The sequence below is a fragment of the Protopterus annectens genome, chromosome 10.part0, assembly GCF_019279795.1.
Source record: "Protopterus annectens isolate FY-2018-M chromosome 10.part0, PAN1.0, whole genome shotgun sequence".
Taxonomy (NCBI): domain Eukaryota; kingdom Metazoa; phylum Chordata; order Ceratodontiformes; family Protopteridae; genus Protopterus; species Protopterus annectens.
In genome coordinates, this window is record NC_056744.1 from 899,961,161 (window position 1) to 899,984,771 (window position 23,611).

The 23,611-nt window shown below is 36.6% G+C and overlaps 1 protein-coding gene across 2 annotated transcripts in view; it reads left to right on the forward strand.

The window, feature by feature from the left end:
- Positions 1–23,611, forward strand: part of LOC122812816 (tartrate-resistant acid phosphatase type 5-like) — a 245,051-nt gene that overhangs the window by 145,403 nt on the left and 76,037 nt on the right. The gene's annotated exons all lie outside the window — the stretch shown is intronic.

Consider the following 23,611-nt stretch of genomic DNA (forward strand, 5'->3'; position numbering starts at 1 on the left):
ATTAGCTGTGACTTCCGAGACATAGATGCCAAACAGGAGCTTGCCCAACATGAAACCCTGGGGTACTCTGCTGGTGACCAGTCTCCTGGTGGAGGTGATTTCGCTGATCCTGACTTATTGGGTCATATCTATGAGCCAGCCAGCAGTCCACAAAGTTATGTAAGGATTTAAGTCTAGTTTTGAGAGTTTGTCAACAATACCTGAGTGTGGTATTTTACTGAATGCCTTGGCCAGATCAAGGAGGTAGGCGGTATGCACCTTTTTCCCATCATCCATAGCCTCGGTGACCCTTTCTTCACATAACAAAGTCAAACTGGGATGGGTCCAATGTCTGAGACTGCCAATGTCCTTATTCATCATTTCCTTCATAATTTGTTCCATGGCTTATATATTAGACTTGTCAGACTGCTGGGTCTGTAGTTCCCAAAGTTGGGTTATGGTCCACTCTTATGAAAAAAAAAATGACCATTTTGACCCTCCATTCATTTGGCACATAACCTGTTTTGTTAAAGTCAAAGTCAAAGTAAACTTTATTGTCATTCAACAACAGAGTCCCCAGTAGGAGGCAAATGACTCCAAAAATTCCCTCCAAAAACATTAATTAAAACAAATACAAATTGAAACATACATTATTAAAGCAACAAGCACATCAAAAATGCAGGATATACAATTAATAACAACTACATCATGATGTATATCTTGCAATGGAGGGGATTTTTGCAGTCATGATTGGTTAAGAGATTTTGTGTTTTATATATAAGTGGTTGATTTTATCTTATTTGTTGTCTGATGAAGCAGTGTCTACCACTGCAAAAGCGCTCACGTTTGTTTTAATACATCTTTGTTATTTTCTGAGTATTTTCAGTGTGGATTGACTATTTTATCAGCATGTGCCATCTACTGGGGACTCTGTTGTTGCTTATATGTGTTTTGCATTCTTGTTGCTTTTGGGATTTTTGTTTGCTGTTTGCTGTTTATTGTCATTCAGAAATCAGACAAGTGCAAAAACTGAATGAAATTCTATGTCTCCAGACTCAATGTGCAGATAACATATAGACGATTTTCACAGACATTTATACATATAACACCTAGCTATTACATCACAGACATGCAGGTAGACATATTAATACTGCACATAATTAGAAACACATTCTAACACTTTTTGCAGTGAACACTTACTTGCATGAGACTTAGTATTGCACAGGTACTTGGTTAAGTCATTACATTGATCCTTGCACAGAAAGAGACATTTGACTATTGCACTGTGAACATTACAGTATTGCACTATGGATCTTAGAGTATTGCACTATGGTTAATTTATGAATTCACAACGTGTACTGAACTGAAAGAAGAGATATCTTACTGCATTGCTACTACCCTAGATGGCCTATAAGTTACAGTCATGGTGAATATTGCACTAAGTATTAAATGAGACTGGTAACCAGGTTAATGCACAATTTCAGACAACTGTCTACAGTTTCTACTGATCCAGATGGCCATCGTAGAGGGTAGTTATTACTAGAGTTTAGCAGCCTGATGACATTAGGGAAGAAGCTGTTCTTGAATCTCGTATTTCTGCAACGTATGCTTTGGAAGCATTTTCTGGATGATAAATTCAGGAACAGTCTGTAAGCAGGGTGAGTGCAGTCATTATTTCTCTGGCCCTGCTGAGACATCTGGATAAGTACAAGTCATGGATAGGTGGTAAGGTGGTCTTGATGAATCTCTCGGCTGTTTTCACCAGTCTCTGGAGGGATTTGTGCTCAGAAGTTGAGCATACCATACTACGGGATTGTTCATCAGGATGCTTTCTATAGTACCTCTGTAGAATGTAGTGAGAACTATCGATAGAAGATTCGCTCTTCTCAGCCTTCTTAAAAAGTGCAGTCCCTGGTATGCTTTCTTGACTATGTCATTTGTATTGGTGTCCAAAGACAAGTCCTCATCAATGTGCTGTAGGCTGTAGCTGAAGAGTGCTTCAAGTGATCCTACTAGGTCATGTTTTATTCTATTTGGGAGGCAACAGAGGATTTTGTCAGGCCCTACCAAATCAGTATTTTTGGCTTTAGTGAGCTGTTGAAAGTTGGGGGGATATGTTAGAAGGGATTTCACAGGAAGTAGTGTGAGGAATGGGAGGTGAAGTTAGAGCTAAATATATCAGCCAGTACGTTCACTGTGCCACCCTGGTCAGTGAAGGCTGTGCCATTTACCATCAGTTCTACACTGCTGAGTGTTACCTTTAAGGTTCCTGACATAACTGAGGAAGACCTTGTGATTGTCCTTAGTCTGGGAGCCTATCTTGACCTCATAACTGACCTTGTTTGACTTCATTAGACCTCCTTAATTTCTTGTTTAGTTGACTTAGAGAGCTCTTATCTCTGTGAGCATTGCCCTTTCTGATTTTGCCAATGACTTTATGCCCTGTTAAGGCAAAGTTTCTACCAATGTGTTTGTTGTTGTTGGTGTTAAATCTGTGGTTATTTCTGGTAGGTATGGCAGCGGCAATGCAGACATTTACATGTTTGTACAGGATTTCTGTAAACAATTTTGTATAGGTAGCTGTGTTCTTGAGGTTTGGGGAAGCTATGAATTTTGACAACTTGTTACCTAATAAAATGTAGTTTTGTTTAAAATAGTTCCTAACTGTTACAGGTTTAGTAGGATTTTCTGGGTTAATTTTTATTTTAAGGGAAACATTGAAGACATGACATTAAGGGTTGGGGTACAATGCTCTCCCATGTTGGAAAGTACTAGGCATAATGTGTTTGATGTTCTGGTTTGATTGCACACTAAATAGTCCAGGGTGTTTAAAGTGATAAAGTCCAGGAAACATTATGCCTGTGAGTTAACGGCAGTATACATTTCTCATTCTGTAGAGGGGTGGTGAAAATCTCCCATGAATAGGGTGTTTGGTTGGATGGTGAGCACCTGTAGTATGACTAGGTAAGAGTGGGTCATAGATGCTGCCCTGTAGGTGGCCAGGACATGGTAAGGAACCTTATCTATGGAGACTTGGATATGGATGAACTTCAGGGCATCATTCTGTTTTACCAGACTGGAGCTGTATTTTTTCTAACCACTTTTAGCCCCTGTCTGCACTGCTATTGGTATGAATGTATGGAAAGCACTGTAGCATAGCACTGCTAGAGTACTTTCTGCATCTTTAAACCATGTCTCTGTAACAGCACAGATATCTACTGTCTCCAGGGTGAGAAGAGCTTGTAGGGTATGGAGTTTCTTGTTTCGGCTCTTAACATCAGTCAGTAACACTTTAAGGTTTCCTTGAGTTTTTTTTTTTTTTTTTTTTTTTACTGTGTTAGTGGTTTTGTCATTTTGACATTGCCTAAAAAATGGCTCAAAGGAGGTGGATACAATTTTAGCTAATATCTGAAAGCCTCAGGAGGACAGGTGCAGACTATCCTTGGTAAGACAATGTGGCATGTTAACCATGTCCTCCCATGCTGATATATATTGGATTCCCCTGGATTGATACCAGAAGCTGTCAATTAATAAAATCAATCCATTTTCTGTTCAAACTGTGATATTATCCTTGATGAAGGTAGAATGCTGTTTAACCTTAGTTATATGGGTTATATCCTGCCAGGAATATAATGGCCATCCAGCTTCCAGAACGTCAAGGCACCTTCCACACACCTAGACAGTCATCCAGCTCAGGCTGAGCTGACTAAAAGACAAGCTTTGGCATGAAGACCTACAGAGCTTTCCCACCAGCAAAGAGAAGGAGGCTGAGCCCTGAAAGGACAATGACAGGAAAAACAAATAATAAATGTCCAGACTCTGGCATAAAAAACACACCAACAATAAACAAGGGGGTGGAAGGAGGTAGAGGCTACTGCCACAGTGATCATTTGAACATCTACTGTTATTGTAAGTTTTACTTACACAGCTGTACTATGTTCACCTTATGAATCACTGTTGTAGTTGCCTTAGCTACATGGATAGATTATCTTAGTTAACTACACATGGAAGGTGTAAGGAGAAGAGTCCAGGAGCCCCTGGGAAATGGTCCTAGAAATGCTTGATTTGGACCTAGAGAAGGAATCAAACTTATAGTGATTTGTAAAAGTATGTACAGATGTCCAAGTAGCAGCTTCTAGAATACTTATAAATAGAACGCTTTCAAAAAGGTCATACATTGAAGCCAAGGTCCTGGTAGAGTGGCCTTGATCTTGCCTGGAATAGTTTTGTTATGGTGAGTATAACAAAAGAAAATAGCCTTCGACAACCACGTGGAAACAGTCTGTTTTGACACAGGTAATCTCTTCTTCTTACCTTCATAAGAAATCAAAAATTGATCTGAAGACCTGAAAGATTTAGTTCTTTAAAGATAGTACCTGAGTTGTCTGTGGGGATCCAAGGTATGGAGTATCCTTTCTCCCTCATTTTTAGGTTCAGGAAAGAAAATGGGGAGATGGATAGTTTGTCATAAAGTTAACTTGGATACCACTTTAAGCATAAAAGAGGGATTAGTTCTCAAAGAAACCCTGTCCCTATGGAAAATGAGATAGGGTTGATTCACCATAAGAGCTTGCAACTCAGATACGCTTTTTGTAGAGTACAGAGCAATCAGTAAAACTGTTTTCATGTTAAGAACTTCAAGACATTCTTAGGCCCTACAAGTGTAAAAATACCAATGGTAACATTCATTTTTTTGCATGTATGTGTGTGTGTGTGTGTGTGTGTGTGTGTGTGTATATATATATATATATATATATATATATATATATGTATGTATATATGTATATGTATAAAATATATATATATTTTTTCTCTCCCTCATCTTTTTTTTGAGTTATCACTGCATACTATGATTATGGTTACCATACTCAAAGTTAATATCTACACAAATTTGTGCAATCTTTATATTTAAGTGTCATAAGTAAGGTTATGCATATCATTTCAGAATGTTTGTTTGCATAGCAAAGAATTGAATAACAAAAGTGGTATACTAAAAATAACTTTGCAAATAGATATCTTATTCTGCCACTAGTGAAAGTGATTGTATAGACACATGTTTATAGTGAATACATCCCATACGGGGGTGATACAATGTTTATTTAAATGACATACTGTTTATAATTACACCTATGTCTTCTAAATAGTCATTCTAAATATAACCATTCACATGGGATCCTAACTACGTTAGCCTTGTTTTACTTTTTTCTCTCTCTCTTTTCTGTCTCTCTTCCCTCTCGTGTTCATGTATATAAGCTAAATAAAGGGAAGAGATATAATGAGAGTTACAAACATGTTAATACAAAATAGAATTACATCTAAACAAACCATGGTTTGAACAATAACATTGTGTCCTGGATAACGTATTATATCTGATAACCTAATAGAAATGTTGTTTATACACACAACCTCTGTTATCTATGTTAATAGTAAGGCAGTGGGCTAAATTACTTAGTCCTTTTAAACCATATGTTAGACATTTGTCTTATTTTGGAATGTAAATCATATCTTGAATCTATTAGGTTACATAGGTTTCTTATTAGATATGGTTTCTATGAATGTATAAACCTTCCAGATAACACTATATTAGGAAAATTAATGACTTCATTAGAATTTGGTTATCTTAATGTTTCTAACTTAAAATATATAAAGTATGTTATTAGTGGAGTTTGTACTCTGTTGTTATAGTTTAGGGGTTGATCTCAGTGACAGATGTCATTGGGATTAGGAGGTTATAACTCCAGGTGGGGAGCATTGGGGTGTTTCTTTTTATCTAGTGTATGTAATAATTTTTTTTAAAAAAGAGTTTTTTTGACATCCAGAGTATCTTATTTACAGAAAATATAGAGAATAAAGCTCAAGGAATACATTTTTTCCTAAAGACATGAGATTTAATATTTATACTAGGAACAAATTCACTTTTTTTTGGAAATGTTCACATTATACATATGATATTGATATACTGCGGTGGTGGTGCTGCTGTAGCATTGTCGCCTCACAGTTAGACGTTGCCCGTTCGATTCTCAGTTAGAGCGTCTTCTGTGTGGCGACATGCGTGAATGGGTGTTCCTTCGTTGAAGGTTGTGCGTTAGGCCAGGCAAGCCAGCACGTAAAACTCTACTGCTAATCATTAGCGGACCGGAGTTCCGCTGTGGTGACCCCTAACCAGGAAAAGCTGAAAGACACAGACAGACAGACATATAATATTGATATGTTACTAACACATCTTTCAGGTACAATTACATAATATGACTATGTTGAAAGGTATGTCACTTAACATAAATGGTTTGAACAACCCGTATAAAAGAAGTAATTTGTTTAAATATCTAGCTTTTCATAAACCTAATATAGTATTCTTACAAGAAATCAATTTAACAAAAGATACTATTAAATTTCTAGATACAAATAAATGCAGAAATATAGTAAGCTCAGAATGTACGAAAAAAAAAGAGGTGTAGCAATATTGTGGATCAAAACATTACCATTACCCAGAATAATCAAAACATACCAAGATAATAAAGGTTTGCTTTGCTTGGCTGTAATTGAGATGGGTAAGAAACTAGATATATTAATAAACAACTATTGGTTACCTGGTATTGGTACTAATACTATTAGACACATATTGAATCAAATAGTTTCACTATCTGAGGGACATATCATTATGGCAGGTGACTACAACTATATCTTAGACCCTAAAGATACAACCACTACAGGAAAAAGAAAAATTACAGACAAGCTAAACAACTTATAAATTTCATAGACTTATACCTACTCAAAGACATACATCATTTTGTGGATCATAACTCATTACAATACACGTTCTATTCTAATAGTTACAAAACATATTCTAGAATTGATAGAATATTTCTTTCTACACAGATAATGAATAACCTGACCAATAGCAAAATAATATCCTGCACAATCCTGGACCATAATACTATCATATTTGAACTTAATATTAATAACACCCATAGTGTCCAAATTAAAATGATTCCAGCATATCTTACACAACTTAAGGATTTTCAATTATTCATAACAGAAGAGACACAAAACTTCATTAATATAAACTCAGCATCAGACACACATGATATATTTATTTGGGATGCCCTAAAAGTATATTTGTATGGACAAATAAACAAATGGTTTCATAATAAGATGAAAATTTGGGATAAAGATATAAGAATAATACAGGATAAACTGGACTCACTATACACAAATAATAAAGACAACTTGTCTTCAAAGAATATAAGGGATGAGATATGCAAACTAAATGAGGAATATAGATCTATCCTACATCATAAAACAAAGATAACACTAGAATAATATAGGTTTCTTGCTTATTCTGTAAATCCTAAACATCTATCAAACCTTAAGAATAAGACCAAAAGATTAAATAAATATAATTATATTAAAGAAATACATTCTGCAAAAAAGAAAAGAGAAGTACATGGTATGCAAGATTTATCAGAAGAGTTTAGATGTCATTTTGATGAAATTAATCAATCCACACAACAAATTCAAACACAAGATAACATAAGAGATTATATTAACAAGAATATATATAATAAACTAAACAAACAACAAATTGAAGTTATTGATAAACAAATTACTTTATCAGATATACAAAGTCAAGTAAGTAAGCTTAAATTAAACAAAGCTCCAGGTAACGATGGAATTATTCCTGAAATATATAAGATAATGCCCAAAATGGCTATTTCCTTACTACACAAAGTATAAAATTAAGCCCAAAGTGATAATATTACACGCCATCCTGGAAATATACATTTATATCCCCTATTTTAAAATCAAATAAAGACCCAAAATTCTGTTCTTCATACAGACCAATAGCTTTACTGAATATCGATTATAAGATGTTTATGAATATATTCTCAGAAAGATTGAAGAAATTCTTACCCCACTTAATAGAGGAAGACCAGACAGGATTTATAACTAACAGAAGTACTTTTGATAATATAAAATGAACCCTAGCTATTATAGACTTCTCACAAAGGAAGAAAAGGAACTTATCATTAATTAGTCTTGATATTAATGCAGCCTTTGATTCTATTAACTGGATCTATCTATTTACTCTTTTGGAATGCTTACATTTTTTGCATAATTTCATTAATCTTCTAAAACGTTTATATGAAGAAACGTATGCATATATCAAAATAGGGTCATATATTTCCAATAAAATATCTATTACAAAAGGCACCAAACAAGGATGTCCTCTCTCTCCTCTACTATTTATTTTGATCATGGAACCCTGGTCAAATGAAATAAGAAAGAATAAAGAAATAGAGGGTTTGGAAATGGATAAAGACAATATAGCCAAAATCCATTTGTTTGCGGATGATGTTCTTATCACCACAAAGGGAAATGACTCCTCATTCATGTCATTATATGAATCAATTAAAACATTTCAAATGATGTCCGGTCTATCATTCAATGGCAATAAAACAGAAATTCTACCCATATATCATAATAATAAAAAAATTAAAAAAAGGATGATAGGAAATAATACATATCACATTGCTAACGCTGATCAAATCACATATCTTGGAATCATTCTTGCCAAAGACATTAAATCAATAATTCAATTAAACTATAACAAATGTTTACAAAATATCCAATAATTATTTTCAAAATGGAATACAATAATATTTACTACTGAAGAAAGACTAACCATTATAAAAATGATAATTCTACCTAAAATCTTATACATAATACGATCCATTCAAATTCTACCCTCAAAAAGGTTTATAAATAAACTAAACACTTTAATACTAAGATTCTTCTGGTCACAAAAAAAATCCTAGAATTATTATTAATCAACATACTAACAGCTGGAGGAATGGTGGAATAGATTCACGGGCTTCACCCTCGGGACCAAACCACGCCAACCGTGGGTAAATCCAGCATTACCCACACCCAGGCGTGGGTTATTGCTATATTAGTGGCAGCAACAGCTTCCCCAGGGATGGGTACAGCATTCTGACACAACAAGGAAACCTTCCCTGTTCCCTCTCCCAGGACTGACAACAGTGGCTCACTCTTGCCCACTGAGGGGACCCCAATAGCGACAGAGGATGTGGCTAACTACTGGTGCATAGTGACTTAAGGTGCTGCACCAGAGAGATCCAGGATAAAAGATGAGTTGCTGAGGTACAACAAATGGCCACAGCAAAACCACCTATCTATAGCTGAGGCAAATTGCTAGCCTACTGTAGTGATAAAGGCTGTTTACTTAATTTAAATTTTTTGTGGCTGGAAGAAGGACTGACCATGGGACCAGTAATCTGTTCCATGGTCATGCCAGAAATAGTGCCTCTTTCCCAGTGAAGACAAGCAACAATTGCTGGTAAACATTACCAATTCAGGAAAGTTACTTCTTTTGACAGAAAAACACATTAAAAAGCACTTTTAAACACCGTTCTGTTCCCACTAAAATAAAATAAACACAATTTCTCAATAGAAAAATGTTTTCAGTTACTTACATCACTTTTAAACTGACAGAAAAAAAAAAACAAACAAGTCTCAAGACAGTTTTTAAAACACCACTCCTAGATATAAAATAACTTTCCTGAAGAGAAAAGTAATAAAAGATCATTAAGCAAATTCATTTTTTTCCCAACTGGAACTTATCTGCCCAACAAAGGAACGACACAAGCTGACTGTCAATCTTCAAGGTCTGAAGGTCTGAAGGGCTTTGCACCCAAACTTGTCTTCTAGTCAGCCCAACTTGAGCTGCCTGACAGTTTGGGAGCATGCAAAGTGACCTGAAGTTTTGGAAGCTGGTCAGCTGTTATATCCTTGGTAGGATATAACCTGTATAGCTAAGTTTACTGCAACAGTGATCCATATGATGCACATCTGAAGATGCAGAACCAGGATCAAATAGACAAAAAGCATCTTCCAGATGATGCAAACATGGTTCTGGGAACAGTTAACTGCCCCTTAACTAAAGACTTAAGGGACATTGGGCACCAACAGATCTTTTAAGTAGATGCAACTCAAACCATGCAGGGTTGAAAAGGTAAATAATCAGATCTTAAATGCAAAACTAGCCAGAACACAGCTGTTCCACAGCAGTGAGGTAAATGGACAAAATGTGGAGAAAACAGATAATACACTGGCTATAGAATTCTCAGCATACTGCAATCAGGCAAGATCCATATCTGAGAGTCCCTGGTAAAGAGCACTTCTGTGGCCAATACATCATAAACAAGTGAAAGGATAAGCATTGCCAGCTCTGCAGAAGTTATCAGGTCTCTGATCTGGGTGATATTGTTTACATAGAATTAAGATGGTCTGATCTTTTAGTGTCAGCCTATTATCATGTCTTATCGTCAGAGCTTTAACCTCTGATAAAAACTCTGATTATCCACAAAGAAGATAAGAGGGGTTAGGTAAGGAATATGTGAAGAGTGGAGGGTAGCGTGGACCAGCAAGGCTTCTATTTTTGCATAATTTAACCTTAAGTTGATTATTCTTCATCAAGCTGAGGCTGGAATCCAGTCTTGTAAATTAGCAAGGATTGGACAGCTCATCGTAAGAAGAGGAGAAATACAACTGGATATCATTTGCATAGCAGTGATCTCAAATCCCTCATTCTTGAATGCCCAACATCTGGGGTGGCATAAACACTGTGAACAAAAGAGAGTCCAACATTGGACCCAGACACACTCATCCTGCTAAAGGATGCCTTTTAGGGAATTAACTCAGAAGAAGTTTTAAGCTCTACATATGAGATAAGAGGAAAACTTCTTGGGTATAGTACTGGACAAGCTGCAAGAGGTTTGAAGATAATACAAAAGAATTTCATGGTTCATAGGTTCATAGGTAGGTACTAGGCTATTGGCCCTAGGGCTTATATAAACCTAGCCAAAAAGGTACCCTGGCTTTCGCCAGCCAATAAAATTATTTTCCTGTGCCCCTGTCGAGCAGAGCCACAGAAGTGATCCCCGGGGTGAATTTCCTATTTCCAATCCAATCATCAAGATTTTTCTTGAAGACTCCTAATGAGGAGCTGTGTTTGATATAGATAGGTAATTTGCTCCACAGTATGGGAAGTCTCTGGGACAGGAATCTATCTCTCCAGCATGTTATGTTTATTGTGGTGACAAGGTTTAGGTCCCTAGAGCATGTAGCTCAGAAGGATTGGGATTTCTTTAAGTGGAGCATTTCCAGCAGCTGTGGGTGTGACATAGCTTTGTATGTTAGGCAGAGATTGCCTCTGAGTAGGTGATATGCAACAAAGTAAAGCTGGAGTTTTTTGAGATGCTCTCTATAGGGCATCTGTTTGAGGTGGGTAATCCTCTTTGTGAGGTATTTCTGCGGCCTTTCCAGTTGTTGTAGATGTCTTGTGAGATACATACCAAAAGGGGAGTTGTACTCTATAATGGGTCTAATGAGTGACGAGTAGAGGGGAACAATGACCTCTTTTTTCCTGGATGAGAAACCTTTTGTGATGAGGTGTGCCACGTAGAAGGATTTCCTGACTACTGTGGTGATGTGATTATCAAAGGAGAGACTACTGTCCACCTATGTCCCAAGGTCTCTTATCACACATTCAGTGTTAAGTAGACTACCACCTATGTGGTAGTTCATGGGTACAGAGTTTTTACCAAAGGGGATGACAATGCACTTTTTGGGATTGAGCTTGAGGCCATGGCTTTGACACCAGGCATCTGTCTCAGTGAGGCCCTTTTGTAGGATGTCCACATCATTAGGGGTTTCAATTATGGATTCTAGTTTGCAGTCATCTGTGAACTTCATTAGCCAAAGACCTTCTGTGTTAGCCTGTACTTCAGAGAAGTAGATACCAAACAGGTGAGGACCCAGGACTGAACCCTGTGGTACTCCACTTGTCACTAGTCTGAAGTTGGATTTGGAGTCTCCAGTATTAAAAGTGGCAAGTAGGAGTAAGTAGGACCTATACAGAGTATTAACTTTAATCATTCGCTGTGAGGTAGGTGGTCACTAGCTATCTTAAACTGTGGAATCTCAGTACTGTTTTTCAGATTAAAAACCTGATAGACACAGATCCAGAAGATGGTTGCATATATTACCTTCTCAATAAATGTACCCAATAAAGGGGAGGTTAGAGACAAGCTGAAAATTATCCAGCCTAAGAGAGTCTAAAGCAGGCTTCTTAAGGCTAGAAGTAATTAATACCTTTCTAAAACTAGGTGGTGATTGTAAAGAAGCTCATACAGTCTGGAGTATGACTGGAATGGAAAACTTCAGGCAAGCTTGACCTCAATCTGCTCTTCATAATGTTGACTGAACAGCTGAAACTGCTTAAATAACTTTTTCATAGTCAACCTACCTCAAGACAGTCAAGAAAATTAACTGGGCTGTCAGCATTAAAACCAGTGAACATCTCAAGGGATGCATCTGAGGAGAAAGAACATGTGACTGCAAAGAGTGACGCAAACTGTGCATATCAGCAGAGGTTAAAACTCATTGAACTGTTAAATTGGAGTGAATGCACAGCCTGCTTTAGATTCAGAAATGCATAAATGCATGGTTTGATGTAGCATAGTTCTCACTAGATAAAGATCTCTGACAGCTAGGTAACATAAACCTTGTCCATTTTAAGTTTGACCTCAGTCAGCTGTTTCCTGTACCATAATCTTTCCAACCTTATTCCTAGGTTTTGTACTCACAAAGTGCTTGACCAGTCCAACACTTCATGGTCACAATAAGTTAGGATAGGTAGATTCTGGGATGACAATGTCATAAGTTTCAGTTAGTACCCTATTACAAACAGTCACAAGGATATCTAGTCAATCAGCACTTGCCATACAAGGAATAGAGCAAGGCCAAGCATGAACTTGCTAGTGACATTTGTAAGGTCCCAATACTACACCAGTTCAGTATCAGAATGGGAAGTAGGAGGAAGCTTCAGAAAAAACTGGACTAGAAAGTGGACTGACCAAGAGTCAGATTCCTCCAACAGCCCTGTCATGGCCACCTTAGCCAAAATATCAAATCCAAAGTGTGACTATAACAATGAGGTGCAGAGAAAACATCTTAAGAATAGCTGACTTCCTCCATAATTCAGAAAAATTCCACAGTGATGTTATAGGAATTAGCATCAATCTAGGCACTGAAATCACTCAAAAATCCATCTTGGGTGTTCAAGTGCTACACTGATGAGAAAGTCCATGAATTGTTGCAAAACATTCTGAAGGCAGTCAAATGAATGGTAATGCAATGGAATCTGCATTATGTTATTGCACTTAGGACATACACAAAGACATTTACTTATTTACTAACCAGGTTGAACCATGATCCACACAGACCTTTTTCAGACTTAACTAGGAACACTGTCTGGTTATGGGACTTGCTTAGAGTCACACAGCAGGAAAACATAGGCTGAGGGAATCAACTTTTGGGCAGGATGTAGCTCATTAACACCTCAGTGCCTAAATCCTCTATGCTGACAGACAATTGTTCTGCTTGATCCAGCTCATATCTGGAGTGATAACAAATACTGACCTCACAGTTTCTACTGTTCTCTTTGCGGCTCTGAATAACCAAAAACCCAGTGTGAATAGCAGCTGCCAAATAAGAACTAAAATATCATCTTGCTAGGTCTCAGCTATGAATGCCAGGTCCACAAAATGCTAATTATTGGATGGTAGACCTGGCTTACTGCATACGCCATTAAATAAAACATGCTGAGACATAGATAGTGGAGGACATTCCCATCTACAAGTCGGTGAGCTGACATTGACATTTCAGTTATTACACTGAGACATTGATCAATCTTGTCTCATTGTGTTTTCAGCCTGTGGTGGTGGTAAGATACACTAGTCAAAATGACCTGCCCAAATTGGTGTGAGTATGCCAACTGCCTCTCTGGCCTTCTACACTATAAGTGTTATCAAAGCTGATCCATCACAAAAAAAAATAGTAGGAGGTGAACCGCTAGTAGGTTAAAAAGACATGGAGCAAACAGAAACTTTGAGAATTACAAAACCTAGGACTAATGTTGAAAACAATCTTATCCTAGGAGGATAAATGTCTTGAAATCCAGACAAGGAACAAAGTGGGAACAATACATACAAGGGTGGAATGAGGTTTAAAAGGTGGCAGGGCTTAAATCAGCTATGTAATGTTTGACTGAAAAAGAATAGATAGATGATAAGTGATATATAATGTTTGCAACTGGGAGTGTGTCAGTATGGTTTGTGATATAAAATGCTTGCAACTAGGATTGTGGCAATATGGTTTGTTTTCATTTGTATAAATGTATGATTGCCTATGTAGTAAGAGATGGTTTAATAAAGATGTTTCTTGATTACAAAAAAAAGCAGGAATTGAATAATTTATATAATGTTGCTTAGGTTATATGACATATAGAAATATATGTGAAGTAAAATGTTTGTTATGGTAATTATAGTGTGATTACTTTTACATGAATTTTATATGAATGTAAATTTGCCTATGTCACAAGTGATAATTCAAATAAAGGTGTTTGGAAAAAAGAACAAAGCTAATCAAAGTGGCTAAAAATGCAAGTTTAGGAAATTACTGAAGAACTAACAAATGGATTTTAGAGTACTAAAGGAACATAAATAGACTTCATACAAAAGACAGAAACACTCAGGTCAGTATATTAGCAAATATAATATAAAAACTAGCAATAAAGTCCAATTAATCAAGAACATATAAAACTCACCCATTTTATTTGTGCTCTGCCTAGAGCCATTAGCTTTGAAACTTAGGAAATCACAAACGGAGGATATGAAATCAGCCCTATATGCAAATGATCTATTAATGTTTTTGGGAGACCCTGAGAACCAGTTAACACCTTTATTTAATCTACTGGAAAGAATTGGAGAATTTTCTGGGTATAAGATTAATAAAGAGAAAATGGTCAATTCTAATTAATTTCTAGCCTTTTAGAAAATTAACAAGCATTGTACCTTAAACTCTGATAGTATAACCAGGTACAATATTTGGGTATTAACCTGGCAAATACCCTTGAGGACATCATGTAAGATAATTTTGGAAACCTGAAGACATGGTATCAAGGTTGGTTTAGAAAGTTGAAAATGCTAGTCTTAAATTTGGAATAAAAGATATTAAGAATACAGATGTTTCTGTTGCCAATAGCGTTATGCTGCTTTTAGGCAGTTACAGTTAATCAAAGGAAAGATTTTTTAAAGACCTGGAGAACATAAAAAAAAAAATCACTTGAGGCAGGAACAAAAGGGCTGGGAAATCCAGACCTATGGAAATATTAGAGAGCCTTACAACTAAAAATGTTTGTGGTTCAGTACTTTGCAAAGGATCAAGCTAAATTGATTTATTTGACTAAGCAATCTCTGGCTTTGCAGGGTAAGGATCCAGGCATTTCACTTTGGCTTGAAGGGAAGGAAGTGTGGCAGGAAATAATCTCAGGTTTTAACTGGGTAATGAGCAAAAGAAATATGAAAAATTTTAGAAAGTGGGTTGCAACAGTTCCAGTAGGGGTAAGATTGAAAGGGCTTTGATGAAATGGGTAGAGATGAAACTGTTTAATTTTACCAAGGAGAACCTAGAATGAACCCAAAACTTTATCCTTCGGGAATTATTTAAAGAATTATTTCAATTAAAGAATGGAGATTATGTCAGATACAGTGGACAAAGAGAAAGATATAAAACATAAAGAGGGACATCTCTCCTTCATATGATTGCCATTATTGGGGTAGGTACTGCAGGGAAGCACACAGCAGAGGTTGCAGAAGAAAAAGTCTGATTTCCAAAATTTATAAAGCTGCTGAAGAGACTAAATTCTTAGCAACAAAGAAAAATGTGGCAATAAACGATCCAGGCAGTTCACATAAAAGTCTAACCATATGACATAAAATAAAATCTTTAATGAAGGGGGTAAGCGCTTTCACATAAGAGCTTCTTCAGACCAAACCAGCCTTCAACACATGATCCATTTAAATATTATTCATCAACCAATCAACATGCCTACAAATTAACTGCATTGATTTAAAATAAAGCCCACCATTTCCCTTACATAAAAAACATATGAATCTACAGAAGTATATAAAGACGCTAGAATCACAATAAAAGTGTATATACATTTTTAGCAGCATCTTGTCATGTAAAAAGTGTGATAGGCAGACATGGAACTTTCATCTAAACTAGTCTTTTCCTTATTTATATGTATTGAGCAACAAATATCTAAAGTATTGTGCAGACATAAAACACTTATCTGACTGATAATTTCCTTGATTTTAATGTGGGCTTAATGGATGCTCTCTCATTTAAGCCCTTCCCTCTGTCTGCCCTGAGTCTTATAATCCATTTTACTTCTTTGCTTTCAGTTATATTTCTAACATCACCTTCACATAAGGTGGGTATGACTTTGTCTGTCACCATGAATGTAAACTTATTATCATCTCCTGACATCATAACATGTTCGGATAAGGCATTTGTAGATAGTTTGACCCTGGTGTTATATATATGTTTTCTCACTCTATCTCTGAAAACTCTATTTGTTTTCCCAACATAGAATGAGCCACACGCTATGCACTTAGCATGGTACAAGACATGTGATGTTCTACAGTTGGCACAGGTTTCAAATGTAAAATATTGACCTGTATCTGGATGTATAAATGACCCAGAGGTATCTATATAGTGACAGAAGTTACAATTCCCACAAGGGTGTGTGCCAAGGCTGGTTTGGTCTGAAGAAGCTCTTATGTGAAAGTGCTTACCTCCTTCATTAAAGATTTTATTTTATGTCATATGGTTAGACTTTTATGTGAACTGCCTGGATCGTTTATTGCCACATTTTTCTTTGTTGCTTGTTTATTCATATTTTTGGTTGGCAATATTATGTTTGCCCTTTACGGTGTGACAGCTTGCTATATTTGTTTCCTTATTTAGACTAAATTCTTAGTTAAGTCAAAATTAGAAAGGGACTGGGAGAGAGGATGCTTAATATACAGTTGCATGAAGACCAATGGAATGTAATATATAAGGGCATTAAAGTCGTAAAAATTAGAATATTTCATATCTTGGCATGGAAATACTTGCGTAAGTGTTTTTACACTCTGTGGAGACTAAGGAAAATGTTCCCATCAGTTTGAGAAAAATGCTTGAGGTGTGATACAGGGGAACTTGGGAATTAGTTACATATATTTTGGTCCTGCCTGAGGTTACAGGAGTTAAAAAAAAACAATATACCACCACTCCACCCCCTCCCTCTTTTCTTATTCCCACCTCATCTCCATTCCTGACTATACACCCTACCATTAAGCCCTCCTCCTACCACTCATAACAACCCACATCCAACATTAAGTAACTTCTACCACATCATAACTCTCATAATTCATATAGTGTCTTTAAACTCCCACGGTCCTACCCATACACCTACCCACACTCACACTCTTCAACACTCACCCTAACCTCCCTCGTAAAGTACTATACTGCCATCTCTCTTATTTTCAACATCTTTCTCCTCACATTTACTCTCTACCTCTCTCTCCTTCTAAGACTATCATCATTTCACACACCCTATCTACCCCTCACCCTCCCCTTCCATATCATCCCACATTAACTCTCTCCCCAGCTATACTGCAATCTGTTCTAGCCTTTATAGAACTGATGTAATCCTACAAAAGAAACGTATCTGCCTGTCCACACAACACAGCCTCCCCTGCTACTATGTTCACAAATACTGCCACCATGTCCACAAATACTTCCATACCCCAAAAAAAGATTTCCCTACCTAGCACTTTCCCTATTCTGTGTAATCTAGTCCTGATTGGGGATATGCATCCTAACCCCAGCTCCCCCCCAGAATTCCCCTAACAGCACAAAATCCCTAAAATTCACCACAATTAATCTCCAAAGCATTATAAATAAAATCTCTCACCTGCATGCATGGTTGAGTCAACATAAACCAGATTTTACTGCCATCACTGAAACATGGTTAAAACCATATATTAACGATTCTGAATTTCTACCCCCAAATTACTCCTGCCTCAGGGTTGACAGACTTCAAGAAAAGGGTGGAGGCATCAGCTTACTATTCCCAAGCACCCATACAGTAATTCCTTATTCTAAACAAATCCCCCTCTTCTTCACCGCAGAGTTACTTGTTACCTTCCTAAAACTTAACCATTGCAAAAGCCTTTGTATTATAGTTATATACATCCCCCCAAGCAACAATACTCCTATTCTAGAAGAAATTCTTGCCTGGGCAACCAACAACATGCAAAATGAAACTATTATTCTAGGCAACGTCAATATCAACTGCTAAATATCTCCAATAATAACCCCTCTACTAATATCAACCTTCACATTTATACTCAACTAATTTCTGACATTATCAGACCTGACAATAACAAAAATAAAGGCTCAGTCTTGGACTGGATCTTGGTTTCTGATCCTGACAAGATTTCCACCTCTGGCACACTCCCTGACTGTATTAGTGACCACTCTCTAACATTCATAATACGTAAACCCACCTCTATACCAAACATACACCAATACAGATATACCAGAGATCTATTCCACTTCTCCCAAAATACCTTCAATGATATCCTCCAGAAAACTAACAGGAGGCCACTGAAATTTCTTCCACTTAACGAAGCTGTGGAACTCTTTAATTCTACATTTCTCTAGATTCTAGACAGTCTTGCCTCACTCCAACTAAAGAGAATTAAAGCTAAACATGCTTGCTGGCTTACAAAGTCCGCAAAGCAAGTCATGACCTCTAGGGACAAAGCCTGGAAAGCCTGGCAAAAAAAAAAAAAAAACACCTTCTAACCTCATGCAACACAAACAACTTCGCAATCAGGCTAAATTATTAGCTGTCAAAAACAAAAAAGAATATTTCCAAGCTTTCCAAGACCAGCATAGACAAAACCCCAAGAAATTCTGGGGAGCAATCAACACCCTACTCCACCCAGGAACTAAATATACCCCATGCCCAAACCCGGAAAAAACACCCTCAGAGCTAGCCTCACTCTTTAATACATACTTTATTAATACCATCGCCAAACTTACTATTACCTTCCCACCCATCAGCCCAGATGCACAAGCAAAACCATCTGCATATACCCCATCAAATTCCCACATCTGCCATCTAAAAATGTCTTCATAAACTAAAACCATGCACCAATGCCTCAGATAACTTACCTGCAAAATATCTACAGCTAGCAGCCTCCTCCATTGCATATCCTATCAGCATCCTCCTCAACAGGTCCATTCAAGAATCTTGTATACCTGATATCTGGAAGAAAGCATTTATTCTCTCCCTTCATAAAGGCGGCAACAACTCCGACATCTCAAACTTCCACCCTATTGCTATTCTTTCTCCCATCTCTAAAATACTAGAGAAGTGCATTCATATGCAGCTCTTAGGTCATCTTGTAAAACACCAAATTCTTCCTCCCACTCAACATGGCTTTAGGCCTGGACATAGCACCAACACTGCCCTCACTTCCTTCTTGGACACAATAAATAGAGCACAAGATGCTGGCTCCTTAGTCTCTGAACTCTTTCTTGATTTATCTAAGGCATTTGACACTATGTCTCATTCCCTATTGCTTGGTAAACTCTCTAAACTCAGCCTATCTCCCCCCACCCTACAATGGTTCTCTCTACATCAACTAAATTGGCTAGAATCCCCTCACCAGCTTACTTATCTACAACTAACTACAGCCCACAAGATAATCTACCAACCAGAAACCTGCCCTTCCCTCTCCTCCACACTGACCATGTACCATCCTAACCGCCACCTCAGATCTGAAAACAAAATGCTACTGTCTGTCAAGAAACCCAAGCTCTCAGCCAGCCAAATGCTGTATTCTCATGCTGTCTCCAAGTTATGGAATAATCTCCCTTCCTCACTCAGGACTATCAACAATCTTGCCTCCTTTAAAAGATCACTCAAATTACATCTCTCCTCTCACTGGCTATGCTCCTGCACCCCAACCAATAACCCAAACACCTCACCTTTCCCTCCCCAGAGCCTCAACCTTAACCACTCAACTACAAATCTCTCCTCTCCTCCTCCCCCCTACCGTATTAACTCCTTGCTATCACCTTAAGTTGACCCTTCCTCCTTTAGCCCTCCCATTATCTCCTTTCTACCCCGAAATCAACTCTCCTCTGCTAAGAACTCAGCAAATACATTTATACTCATGTGTTAGTTCAAATGCTTGCATTTATTACTTACATATCCATATCTGATTGAAAGATTGTCACTTTTATTGCTATTAGTTTCTTTAAACACAAAAGTACTGCTCTAATTACTTTGTTGTACCTAGTAACATTTTTACTTTTGTATGTAATTAAACATCGTTTACATGTAATTAATGAATGTAAAAGTACTGCTCGCTATACTTTGTTCTATGTATTAACATTTTTACTTTTGTATGTAATTAAACATCATTTACATGTAATTAATGAATGTAAAAGTACTGCTCATTATACTTTGTTCTATGTATTAACATTTTTACTTTTGTATGTAATTAAACATCATTTACATGTAATTAATGAATGTAAAAGTACTGCTCATTATACTTTGTTCTATGTATTAACATTTTTACTTTTGTATGTAATTAAACATCATTTACATGTAATTAATGAATGTAAAAGTACTGCTCGTTATACTTTGTTCTATGTATTAACATTTTTACTTTTGTATGTAATTAAACATCATTTACATGTAATTAATGAATGTAAAAGTACTGCTCGTTATACTTTGTTCTATGTATTAACATTTTTACTTTTGTATGTAATTAATGTGGAGCTTTTCTCCCTGGGCGTCCACTGAAAATGAGGTCTTTCTAGGCCCGGTGGACTTTCCTGGTTAGCAAATGCAATAAATAAAATAAATAAATAAATAAATAAATACAATAATAAATACAATCAGGATATATTACAGAGGATCTGGCCAGGAGCAGTAGAATTAACACCTAAGGTTTATTTCTTATGGCTTACTCCATAGGCAATAAACGGTATACAAGAAAAAGAATTCTTGGTGACAAAACTGATTGCCAGCTATAAATAATCACTAAGAGATGGGAGAAAAAAGACACACCAAGAGGGTCGGACATTACATGCCTCATTCAGGAAATAGCAAATAAGGGAAGACTTAATATAGAGGGCAATAACAACAACAAATACCAATTATAATGGAACAAATGGTTAAGATTTAAAATTTTCCCTGAAGATCAGTAAGTTATAGTACCCAATAGATAAAACAAAATAGTGTAATTTGGCACCTCACTGCTTCTTAATAAGGAATGCGTTAACAGTACAGAGAGCTGGACAGAGTTTAATGGCTATATACTTCAAGTACAGATAAAAAATCTAGCTGTAAGTTAATACTATAGAAATGTTGACTAGTTTCAGTTATTTTATTTATTACTTTGAGAAAAATGTAAACAAATGTGTTTACAGTAGGGTGGGCGCCAACAGAAATATACTAGAATTAAAAATTGTAGTGTTTTGAATATTGCTAGAACAGAGGGGCACAGATCTTCTGGATGTAAATGTTATGCAGCCTACCTGTTCTTTTTTTCTCTTATGTTGATGATGTTAGTTTGAGAATTGTAAACTTTTCAACCAGAGACATTTATTATTAAAAAAAAAAAAATATATATATATATATATATATATATATATATATATCTGAAGTAAAAGTTTTATTGTACATAAGGCCCAAAATATAGCAGCTGTGGCAGGTTTATACAAAAAAAATTAAGAAGCACATAGCCCCTCCTGCCAAGTACATCTTCCAAACATGCCATAAATTCAGTCACAGTATCATGATGTAGTCCTCTTAACTTCTGGTCATGTAAACAATGATTCGAAATTGAGCAAAGTCTTGTGAATCTGAAAGAAACAGTCAGACTGGAAAACAAATCCAAGTCGGCCTCTCAGTCAGAAGTGCAAAAATGTAGTAAGGTACTGCCAGAAACTACAAACAGCTTTATTCCAAATAATAAGACTACAGTACAGTGATAACATCCCAGACCTGCAAACAGTAACTGAAAAACAGGAAATTGCCAGACAATAGTTCCATTGCTATGAGCCTCATTGAAACAATATATTGCCTGATAAACTGATAGGGGAAAGTTATTTGCCCAAACTTACTCCAATGAGAAGCATCACAGATGCCCAATGGGTGGAGTTGCCACCTCACGGTCAGAGGTCCTCCTGTTTGATTCTTGGCTGAGGTGCTTTCTGTGTGGAGTCTGCATGTCCTCTTTGTGTTGGTATAGATTTTCTCCTATTTCTCTGGTTTCTTCCCACATTTCAAAGATGTGTAGTAGGTGAATGAGGGACTCTGAATTATCTACAGGTGTGTGCATATATTTATGATACAGAAAAAAGACTGGGAATCTACTTCCATTTCAGCTTTGCTAGTAAACTCCATGGACAGTAGTGGCTATCTGAGGGCCAGGGTCAGTCTAGCAGTTGGCTGCAACTAGTAAGATAGATAGAAAGAGAGAATTTCTAACAAGGGATTAATAGAGCAAAAGCCATAAATTACAAGGCCAGAGGCATGCATACCTCTCAGCTGTACATAATTTCAGAGAATGTCCAGATTTTTGTTTCATATTTTTGGTCCATTTTTCATAAAACTGTGATTTTCTGGCAAAACATTGTCAAGTCATTAAAAATTAAACTCAGAAAATAATGACAGACATTTGAGTTTCAAATTTCATACCCTTCAGAAAATATGTGCCAACACAAAACCTGTTATTTTATCAACGTTCTAAGTTTGTAAGAACAATAATTAAAAATTATCCCTATTTTGGCCCCCCCCTCCATTATTTATGGCTTTGTCCATGGGGTGGAGGAAACCTAGAGAGCACTAGCAACTGAAAGCACCAAGCTGATTAGCAAGAACATTTAATGCATGTAATTTCAGGAATGAGCAGTCATAAGAATCCAAGGGAAAAAAATAAGATTCAAGAACTGTAACAAAGATAATGCCTGGTTCAGCTCCCTCATACGTGCATAACGTGAGTGAACTTGTGCTGCAACACCAGAAGTCAATGTATAATATAATGGGAGTTAGAAGGCGCAGGTATAAAAAGGAAACTGCTAACTTAAATAAAGCTGAGTGCAGACCTAAGAAATTTCTTATCCTAGATGTTTGCTTTTCAGACAGCTGACAATGATCAATTTTAGTTATAAAATGATTTATGAAGTAAAAACAAAACACTGCAAAATGTAAAAAAAACTGCAGCAACATGACAAAGAAAAATACAGCTACTAACTCACAAATAAACACACACATACACACACAAACACTGAAAGACACACACAAGCACACATACACACAAAAACACACATTAGACAGCACATTTAATGTTAATGAACAGGTATAGTACAAGGTAGTAAACCTTGACTATGTCTGCTTTTGCATTTTTGGTGACATCATCAGAAGCAGGTCTTTTGTGTTTTCCCCTGATAAGTTTTAGTCAATATTAGTTTAGATTTTTCTACACTAGTGAAGTAATTATTTGATCTGAGCATTCCTATATGCTAATGTGACATTTTTATGATATCTATGGCTCTGTAAACTGATTATAATCTAGTCCTGTAATTTAGATCTTGTGGCTTATTCTGTATTTCATATTTTTTGTATTGCTAA